Below are 11,605 nucleotides of genomic sequence, written 5' to 3' on the forward strand. Positions count from 1 at the left end.
TTTACTGCTGTTCAGTAACACGTTAGTGCGACTGAGACTCTGTTGAAAGGCATGGGCTCTCAGGGAGCTGGCATCTAGCCCAGTCCAGCTGTCATCTTTTATTGATTAAAATATTTAAATGCTAATTGGATTAAGCAAAGACTTTACTCTGACATCTTAAATCTCTGCCTTTCTGTTGAAGGCTTTTGAAGGAGTGATGACATGACATTTCAGTGATGAATAGCTTCCTTCTATGGCTTCCAAAATCAGTGTTTCCTAAAGGATGGGAAGTAAGCAAAAGTGATTTAAGGGAGGAGTTACTCTGCTGATTTCCAGATTTGATATTTTGTTTGTTTTCAGGTAATCCCTAATGATTAGGATTTCACAGAAATCTGTCAAAGCTCAGGCATTTTGTGTATCCAGTCATGTCAGCCTGCATATGAAGAGAACCTGAAGCAGTGAACTGCGAGATTAGTTGCTTTAAGCTTAAAATAGATCCTTGTTTGGATAACGAGATACTAGTAACATCGATTGCGGCCCCTCTCATCAGAACACGTGAAATCTAAATTCAGAAACTCATGGAACCAGCACGTTTCTGAGCCTAGATTAGGGATCGTGGACAGCTAAGTAGATCAGTATGGGTTTACATAGGTTTGGTAGGGCTGCAGTGAAGAGGAAGAAGGGGGCATTGTGCACTAACTCCATGTAGCATCCTGCAGTACTGTTGTGGAGGCTCTAAACAGAGAGGCTCCGTATGCTTATCTTGACAGTAGCTAAGAAAATAAGTGTCTGCTAGTGAGGGAGCAGAATTCATGCTTTAAGAGTCAAAGTTTTCCAATTTAACGTCTGCCACAGGTTCCAAACTATTACAAATAGTGACCTGTGCAAGGAAAATCCTATAAAGAACACTGAAAGTAAATAATTTCTGAAGATTTTGCTGATAATACCCCCATTTCTTTGTTTTATCTACTTTTCTTCTTACAACTACCCCTCTGCACCTGGCTGACATAGAAGCATATGTTGTTGCTGTATGTTGAGTAAGTGCAGCACTGAGATAAAAATAGGCAACTAGGTATTATGGTATATGAAGGAAAAAACCCAACAGTTTTTAAAGACTCGCATATGTTCACTATAAAAGATGAAACTTTTAAAGTTGTTTACCTTAGCTAAATTAAAAACAAATGCTCATGCAGATACTAAGGATTTAACCCAGTTTGCAATCACCATGTCTTCTTACTCTATAAAAGATTTCTGAAGGTTGGATTTGGTTTGGGTTTGTTGTTTCAGAAGCAGCTGGGGACCAGGGACAAGTTTTTAAAAGCTGAATTTATTGAAGTAAATAAAGTTTCAAGTCCTTTCAACATAAGACTCTATGGCAAGGTCATGAAGATTTTGGAGGTGAATATATGGGTTAGCCAGATTTTGACAAGTGCATCTGTCACATGCTAGCTGTGAAATGCAATTTTATAAAGGCTGCTCCACCGTTAAGTGCCACATGCTCTGGCTCTATTCCTGCCTTTATATTTGTAATGAAAAATCAGTGCTTAGACCAAGGGAGGAAATTGTAGTACTAGCAACAGTAAAAGTGTGTGGAGCACAAGCACACACTTGTGTCATTGAGCATTCAGCATTAATTTTCCTTCACTGTGCCACCCAAAGTAGATAAATAACCATTCAGCTGAGCTGTCCAAGGCTGCTGAGGAAATGGTCTCAGGTTGGAGTTGGCATAGATAGATTGCTAGGAGATGTCTTGTCTATGTGTGTCTGTTGTCTGTGTGATACTTCTGATGCTTGTATTACCATTGCAGACTAGGACAAGGGTTTGTCACAAAAAAACCCTTAATGAATTATTCCCTTTAAGGAATTAGTCTGGAAAACAATTAGAGCATAGTTTTCATATGGGATTTTTTCCGTTTGAGGTCCATTCAGTTTTCCATTAACATTTTACGTCTGTGCCTGTGTGTGTATATAAGCTTCCCAATCAGTACTTAATACTCTGAGCCGTACAGCTGTTTTATTTATGTAAACACTTTCTCTGGATCATTGTTCATCTTTCAGTGTTGATTTAAGTTAGGCAGGAAATGTAATATTTATTGAACATTTCGTACATAAACTGTCAGTTTGACTTGTTCTCATTTGGACACCTGTGGGTTACGATATTACCCCAGTTCTGCTACAGATTAAGGCATATCCATCTTCTCAAGAAGTTGGATCAACAGGATTGCAGTGCATGGAGGAACACACAACTATATCTCAAACTACATTTGCATGTGAAAAATGTAATATTTATAAAACTGGTAAAAGCAAGAATGCTGAAGAAAGAGCAGGCATTAAATCAATAATCTGTTAGAAAAACATATATACAGAAGAGAAACTTAATTCAAATTCAGGTTTACAGTCAGATTTTGCCACTCTTCTTGGTGTAGAATAGCATCTTCAAGTGTTGCTCCTAGTTTGGTTCAGAGGTGCAAATATTTAAAGGCAGTTGGGGACCTAGTTCTTATAGAATCAATTTCATCGAGAATGGGTGTTCAAGTTGTGGAGTAAGGTACTGCACAGTATGAATAAGGTACAAATTGTGGCATATTAGAACAAGTGGCAATTTTTATATACCATCACTATCTGCTTTACTGTTATTTCCAATAAAGCTTTAATAAAAACTCAGCTTGCCACTAGCAGGTAAACAGCAATACAATAGCAGCTGGTCTTTTCCCTGTGCATAAAGGTCTAGACAGATTGTTTGATCCCACAGAGCTTAAGAAACCTTGTTGTTCTGCATTACCTTGTTAGTTCTGTATTCAGAAAACCAGCAATCAGGGCTTCTGAGCTGAGATTTCCAACCAGTGATAAATAAACTGCCTTCAGGAGGAGTGGGGCAGCCTGTTCAGTGACGATTGATCATTTTCCGTATATTGAAGCAGGTTCATAATGCAGTACTGACTTACTGTTATATATATACATGGCTCAGTTTATCATTGCATGGTACTGTGTATCATTCAACCCTTGCCCAGTCTGTTGTAGGAAATTGTTTGAGATTAAAAGGATTAAAAATACTTTTTGAGGGCTAAACAACTACAGCTTTGTCCTCTTCTTTGAATCTTGCAGAAGGCCCCTTAACATTTCTGTGTATTTAAGAGTCTTGATTTCATGATGTAGAAGCATCTGTGCAGAGGCAAAAGGCATTTCTGGATGAGAATGGCTCTCTGCAGCCATGTATCCGTATTTCATTGTAGTCCACTTAACCACTTTCTGCTAGTGACTTTTAGGAATGGGCACGTAATTGCCTTGCTGTTTCCAGTGGGCTATGAATTCCAAAGGACGGATTACTGGACAGCAGATCCTAAAGCACTGTGGCATGCTTGTCTTGCATGCCAGCCAGGAATTTTAGCTGATACCCTACTTCTGACAGACAGAAAGGATAGAGGACAGTGTATTAGATTACACCAATCTTGGCTCTTGTGGCTGTTCATAGGGGCAGTGCTGGCTGGGGAGACATGTTTTTCTGGTGGGATTGTTTGCTGGGGTTTTCTTTTTTGGATTTGCTGATGAAGGCATCTTTTGGAAAATAACCCACAGGATCCTTTGAAATGGGACAGAATCCTCAGGATCAAGGATTAGGGGTCTGGATCCTCAAGGGTGTCTGTTCATTCTGCTCTTACTGAGATCCGAGTAATGCTTGAGTGTCTTTGGAAATATATAGTTAGGTTTGTCTTCTCTAAGCTTTGTTAATAGTTGGAACAAATTGGTTTGGTTTGGATTTCTTGTGTGGGGATAAGTAGTTCATTGTAGGTTCCAGCCCAGGGAAGCTGTGAATGCTCCATCCCTGGCGGTGTTCAAGGCCAGGTTGGACAGAGCCTTGGATGACACTGTTTAGTGTGAGGTGTCCTTGCCCGTGGCAGAGGGGTTGGAACTGGATGATCTTAAGGTCCTTTCCAACCCTAACTATTCAGTGATTCTCTGGTTCTATTTTATAGTGCCATTATTGCTACAGTGAGAGAACATCTTGTCTGTTTTTTGTTAGGTAGCTATGAATTAAATACTATTACCCTTAAGTAAGAATTTGAAGAGACTGCACGGTGCTAATGAGAAGTGAGAACGAAGCTGTGAAACAGCTGTTCCTCTTGTAGAGATTCTGGAAGCATAACACAAACATACCACATATGGTAATCAGTGTCTGGTGATTGTTTTTGCTGTTAGTGCTGGCAAAATGTGATTTGGGATCCATTTCCGTTTAATTCCTGATCAGCATGAGAAAGTTCTTCCTTGGATTTTGGATCTTCTTGCAAGACTGCAGAATTGATGCTGGTGACTGTCCTGCTGTTTGTCAACACGAGCAATACCATGCTCATTATGTGTCCACAAAGTGAATTGTTCGATGTTCAAACTTGGTTTAATATTCTGAAGTATTTTAAGTCTGGATAAAAGTTCACGTGAGTATCTTTCCTAACTTAGAATCATAGTTAAGTCTTTTATCTCTAAAATGGAGCTCATGGTGAAAGGCTGACTGAAGACATGTCCTTCTTCATCTTGGGAATCTGATACCTAGCAACCTTTAAGCGTTAAGACTTTAACACAGCTTGAATAGCTTCTCACTGAGATTATTCCAGTTTTAAAGATCTCATCCTTTAGCTCTCAACAGCACACAGGCTTTTGTGCAGGAAAGCTGCAGTGCCCATCTCAAGGCTGAAGATCCCGTTGCATGTGAGTTGGCCTGACAATGAAGAGTGATGTCCCTTTTGAGCTAGCTACAAATGACTTTACCAAGGTCGTGGCATCTGGGTCATTACAAAATGAGCTTTGGGAGCTGTTCAAAATCGCCCCTAAAATCTCCCCGATGACAGTGATAAATGGGGGACTGTGTAGCTTTCCCTGAGTTTTTAATAGGCGGCACTATGATTAAACACCAGGAATTCTTTTCCTTCTAGAACTGTGGGCACCCCAGCAAGTTTCAGACCTTCAGTGGCTGTAAGAGCAATCTGTTCCGTAAACTGCTCTTAAACTAGAGAAGGAAAAGCGGGATCTTGCAAACCCTGCTGTTACTGCCAGTACTTGTGAAGTAACATTGAGATAGTCCTACTGTGCTCCAGGTACAGCCATCAGATTCTAACACCCAGTAAGTAAGGGAGCTCTTGTGCTAGAGGTGTTTCTTGAATGCTTTGGAAAGCCAGTATGTGTAGTGCTAATGAGGAGTACTGGGCTGGCAGCATTAAAACTCTGAGTATGTAAAAAGCTTTTATCCTGACTATTAGCGAATATAAATAATTGTACACCACCACATGTAGTCCGATTAAAATATTAGACAGACATCCAGGCCTACATACAGTATCTTAATACTAGTTACCATTACAGTATTACCTGTGTAGAATTCTCTCTGCTACTGCAGTGTAAATTGTGTGGCTGCTATGGCAGTTCTTGGGGGCATTCAGAGAAGGCATTGAGGTCTCCCAACCATACTAGCATAAGCCAGTGAAGCACATGCCTCACATTCTGTGGTTCAGCCATTTGTTGATGGTGAACTCATTTATTCCAGTCTTTGTCAGGACAGAGTAACACCAGCACCCACTTATTTTCATCCATGTAGTTTATAAATGTAGTTACAACCTCCTAAGGTCAGTGTAAGAAAAACTCTGCTTTTTCTGTGAGATATCTGTCAGCCAAGACAAAGAGATTGTATTTTACCAGCGTGATCTATTCCCAGTGCATTGTTAGCCTTGCTATCACAATTAGAATGAATCTTGCAATATCACAGTACATTCGTTGCAGTTCAAAGTACAGTAGGAATATAGAAGGGTCACTGGCAAACATTTATACTATTTTTGGCTCTTTGGTATGCGGACCATTTTCTCGAGTGTAGGAGTGCCTATTGTTTGATAGCCTCAGCGAGAGCTCCTCGCTTGTGAGAAATCTCTTTTTCTATCCAGAAAGAGGCACCAGTCTGAAAGTTACAGGTATCCCTGTTTTCCTTACAAAACTAATCTGGCAAACCTAGCAAATGACCAGCAGGACCACCAGCAGCTGCCAGTAAAATGCGTACACTTGGTGGTTGGATCTTAACTAAACAGATAGCAGAATCTACCCTTCATACAGACCTTAGTGCCTTGTCAAGTCCCTCCCTCCCCACAGAGAAGCCTGGGCAATAGGAAAATACTTGCAGCATGCCCATGAGGCTATTTCAGTTCAGGGGGAGGTGCCAATTCCTCAATTAAGTACCTCTCACAGCGAACACACTCTTGCCAATCTCTTTCTGCTTGTAGATGATGGCAAATGTTTAGTGTGCAAGCTTTCAAGAAGTGTGATTGGGAAATGCTGTCAGAAACAGCATTTCTGTGGCATGAAACAGTCCTGCCAGGAAAAAGCAGCACTATAAAACGGCTATATAAAAACTATAATAGCTGCAACTGTATATATAATATATATAAACTGTATATATATTATATATAATAAAATCATACTATGTAAACCCTAATTTCCTCAAAAAAAAATATTACTTTGAGATCAATGTCATAATGTTTGTTACTGGTATAAACAAACCACAGCCAGTCTATCATTGGCACTGTTCCTGTTGTCTGTAGAAGACTCTTGCTTCCTATGAGAAGGGAAGATATTCCCAGAACTTGGGATGGAGGTGGAGCTTCACCTCTGTACCTTGCAGCTGCTCCCTTGAGGTCTTTACACTTCTTCAGGTTGGGAGACACTGCAGAGCCATCTGCCAGTTTTTTCATGGCTCAAAGGAGGCACAACCACAGTATCAGTGCTTCAGTCTTAGCTGTGACTCTGGCCCTTTGCGTGGTTCACTACCACACAGTGTCAGCTCTGAAAATGAGACTTTCGTCTTGCACCTTAGCTAACTGTAGTATTCCACAGTTTGGTTGTCTGTATACATCCAGTTACCTTGCAAACCTGTGTGGTGTAACCACTTTCTTCCTAAGTACTTGTGCATACCTGCAAAAAGAAGGGGTGCAAGTACTGAATGACTTGTGGGACTGATCCGAGAAGGAAAGGTGAAGTCTAAACAAAGTAAGGACTGAAGTGGATTTCTGTGCCAAGTCTATGGGACTGCCCATGGTCACGGCAGTATAAACGCAAATAGGAAATCATAAACACTGAGCTTTTGAGCTGTGGTCTTCAAGCTTGCATGTCTTCCCATTAATGCCAATAGGAAATTCACTGCTGTATCTGCAAGTCTGAAAAGGTCATCAGTAAGTCAGACACACAATGCATGGTGGTTGTAGAGGTAACCAATGCACCTCTACAGGTGCTTTACAGCTGAGCAGCTCAGTTTCCACCAGTTTCAGAATAAAATTGCCTTTAACATTGTGCAGGATGGAATGCCCAGGAATAACCATTCAGTTCATGACAGTTTAAATGGAAATTTTGTTTTCAAAAGCCTTTTCATTCCTCTAGCTAGGAATTAACCTGATTTTTTTCAGCTAGTAAAACACTACTTTAATGCTCTGAGTGTTTATATTATATTCGAGCTTCAATTTGCACCTAAACATAGCTTAACACTAATCAGGAATCAGAAAGAAATCAACTCTAAGTAATATCAGCTATCTTTTTCTAGCATCATAGAATATAAACATTAGAAATCTGAATAAATACATGTCATATTAAATAAGCACTTGGGTACACAGAGAACGTGTCTTACTGATTAGGAAAAAGAAGCAGCAATTTAATGTAGAGGGTATGTTCTGTTGCGAATGAGCACTAGATTACTAATCAGTGAGAATCAAACTTTTTGGGAAGTGACAAAAACACTGGAATGGAAAATGACAAGCTGTTCAAGTCAGCACTATCCATTTGCCAAATTAAATCACGATTAAACCAGTAGTGATTCAAATTATTAAGCACTCGTCTTTGAGGCACAGTTTACGCGTGCCTGGATCGCAAGCAGGATTTTTTGGTAAAGAGGAAAAGAGGCAGGTATGTTTTGCACATTCCAAGCGATTCAAGCTGCCAAGAATTCACGTGGAGTAAGTAGTGGGGCCGGAAACAGAAACAGCTTTAGATAAGCAGCATGTTCATTAGCTAAGCGTATGACAAAGTGTATGGCTCAGGGAAACAAAAGGAAGTTCTACTGGAGAGAATTAAAAATCACCGGGTTTGTTTAAATGTCATAGTAGTAAATACATGAAGTTGTGGAAGGATCTCAAGATAAAGCCAGTGCATGTAAAATTTGGATTAAGAATGTCTGACTTTGCATACAAATACTTCCTTGGTGTAGCTTGCATAGTGTTCCATGATCAATACTCCTGCTACAGTTACTCACTTCAGTGAGAATTAGGAATGCCTAAAGTTAAGCAGCAGCTTTACCCTTTACTAGGCTATCAGCTAGCTACAGAAGTAAATGTAACTCTATCACTTTTGGTGAGTATCTAGAATGATCAGCTCTGGACTGCTTTATGCCACGTATACAACTACTTTCACATTGCTTGCTTCTCAGACTACCTTCTTAAAAAGCTACTGGTTTACATATTCCTTTGGAAATGAGTATTTGCTGTTCTGGGCATTAAGAACTCACAGCATTTTTTCCTCCTTTATTTCTCTTTACTATAGTCTCCTGTTTCATTCCATCTTTTTCAACACAACATCCAAGACTGAAAAGCAGGTCTTCTCCATGAAACAGCTGGAGAATCACTAGCTTAGAAAAATAGTAAGTGGTGCATATAAAGGGAAAACCTGTCAATATCCATGGTGTTCATTATTACATCATGACTCATCAAGACAGCATCACTGAGTGTGCTTAAAAGAACAGAGATGAGCTTTTACTGGAAAGGAAATACCTGACTTTACAGCAGAAAACTCTGCTCTGAAGGGCTTTGTGGTTGTAATGCAGCAAATGAGCTGTACAGCCCAAAGAGCCAAAGAGAAATTTGCCAAATGGGAAATGCAGGTTTACATTCCAACCCTTGAAAAATGGCTTTAATGAAGGAAGCTGTATTAACCTGTGGGGTTACTCTGAAGTAGTTCTAAGGGGAAGTGGGGTTTGCATCCAGACCTGCCCTTTCCTTTTTCCATCCATTCAAGAAAGTGAGGATTCTGCTCTAGGTTCGTATCCATGACTCAGGTGTATTTCCAGTCTTGAACTGTTCACCTAGGTCTGAATGTTGCTGAGATTTCACTGAGGTCTGAGTTCTGACCAATTTCAGTCCCAGTCCCAGCAGGATGTGTTTCTAGGATTTAGCTAGATTTGTTTAACTGTGTGTTTGACTGATTGCTGTGGTGGGTTGACCAGTTGCTCACTGGACACCAAGTGCTCACCAAAGCTGCTCTATCACTGCCCCTCCTCAGCCGGACAGGGAATATAATGCAAAAGCTCAGGGGACAAGGACAGGGAGGGATCACTCACCAGTTACCGTCACGGGCAAAACAGGCTCAGCTTGGGGAAATGAGTTTAATTTATTACCAATCAGAGTAGGGTAGTGAGGAATCAAACCAAATCTTAAGAACACCTTCCCTCCACCCCTCTCTTCTTCCTGGACTCCACTTTACTTCCAGTTTCCTCTCCTTTAGCGGCACAGGGGGATGGGGAATGGGGGCTGTGGTCAGTGCATCAGATGTTGCCTCTGCTGCTCCTTCCTCCTCAGGAGAGGACTCCTCACACTCTTCCCCTGCTCCACTGTGGGGTCCCTCCCACAAGAGACAGTCCTCCATAAACCTTTCCAGTGTGGGACCTTTCCATAGGCTGCAGTTCTTCATAGACTGCTCCAGCGTGGGTCCCCCATGGGGTCACAGCTCCTGCCAGCAAACCCACTCAAGCATGGGCTTCCTATGGGGTCCAGCCTCCTTTGGGCATCCCCCTGTTCAGTGAACACTTTGGCATCAGCATCACTTTAATCATGTCAGTGCAGGCAGGTTCCAGGTGAGCAGAGTTAATATATGCATGTAAACACTCTCAAGATCTGGCCTTTGGGTTTAGTATCAAATTATCATGCTTAATTGCAGGGGAAGCGTATTAAAAGGTTGGTCTGGAATAGATTCTCATAAGGGAAGATAAAATTGTGTATGTTGGTGTTTGTTCTTATTTTCATTCAATTTATGACAAATACCTTTGTACCTACCTGCTGATTTTTCTCTTTGCATGAAGATAGCTGTTTTAATAGGTCTTTAAATACTGACTCGTGAAAGGTCCCCACTAAAAGGCTGATCCTTGACGTACCTTCAATAGAAGGACTTTCTAACCTACTGCTATGTGAATGTCCAGAACTTAAACCAAAAAATAACAATAGCAATAGCAGAACTCATGTGTGCAGTAGATTTCCAAAGGAAAATAAACATTTTTAAAGCATACAAATGTAATCTGTGGGAGTAAAGTTCAGATTGTTTCTCATCCATGTTATTAACACAGGAGGAAGGGAAATAAAACCCTCAGGCAGTTAGAAAAAGAAGCATCTTTTTTTCCATCAGAAACATTCTTTATGCGTCTGACATGTCAGACCCCTGAGTTCAAACAGGCCTTTATAGCAAGAGGGTATCTCATTAAGTAAAAATGATTTCCCAAGAAGTAGGAATACAGTGCTGTTCAGGAAAGAGGAAACCAGCCAGCCTCTGGCTGCATCCTTTGTGTCAGGAACTGGCCTTGGGAGGCATGTGCTAAGATCTTACAGCTCAGACCTGTAGGGCACATTTCACGAGCTGTGGGAGGCAGGTCCTGAAGAGGTTCATAGCTAGGAAATGACAATGACTGCCTAGGGGCCTTCCTGCTCCATTACACGATGGGGCTATAGCTGGTCTGAATGTCTTGCTGAGCGCTAGAGGATCACCAAGGTGATGGCAGCAGCAGCCCCAGATGGCTAAGTCCAATTTGCATCTGACAGTAAAACCAACTCAGGAGCTGTCTCTGAGAACCCTCCTCTGCAGCCCTGCTAGAACAGGATGTCCTTAAGTTTAGGACCTTCTCACAGGGAAAAAGACCCCTCTTTACAGCAGTTTGACCAGCAAGGGAGCTCTCTCAAAACTTCATTAGATGGTGCAGACCTGACTGAGTGAAACCTGGCTCTATTTATCTGCAGCAGTTTCAGACAGGAGAATCCAAACACTCTCAGCAACTAATTTCCCATTACGGGTAGCACTTTCTTCTAATACTGTCTAGGATGGAGAAATTAGGAAGAGGGAACTCTAGAGGAGGAATGCTCAGTCACCAATGGGAGAGCAAAAAGCAGTGGAGGTAAGAACACATGGTGCCAGCTGGACAGGCTCGCCAGCTGCTGAGGAAGGGTGATGCTACCCCATAGATGCCTTTGCATGAAGCACAGTTTAACATTCCTGGGATATCCCTGCCTCTCCCAGGCATCCCCCAGCTGTCAACCCCATATAGCATAGAAGGAGCCAGCATGCCATGATCTGTCACAGCTGGGTATGGCCTCTCCTGGTACAGGACATGCCAGCGCAGCATCACATGGCACAGTCCAGTATGGCATGAGCAGGGGCATTGTGGCCCAGTGCAGCTCAGCATGGCGTGGCACAGCACAGCAGCCTGCCTCTCGCCTTGGCTGCACATTGCCTGGCACCCACAGGCCCCATGCTTCCCTGGTCCAGTCACCTCTGCATCCCACACCCACCTGAGGCTGCCTTTGAGCAATGATAAAAAGCCTGTTTTTCCCACGTCTTGATTCATGTATCTTGC

Source organism: Pezoporus wallicus, unplaced genomic scaffold, assembly GCF_028554395.1.
Source record: "Pezoporus wallicus isolate ANWC-B61680 ecotype Strahan unplaced genomic scaffold, APGP_CSIRO_Pwel_v1 contig_8791, whole genome shotgun sequence".
NCBI classification, from domain to species: Eukaryota; Metazoa; Chordata; class Aves; order Psittaciformes; family Psittacidae; genus Pezoporus; species Pezoporus wallicus.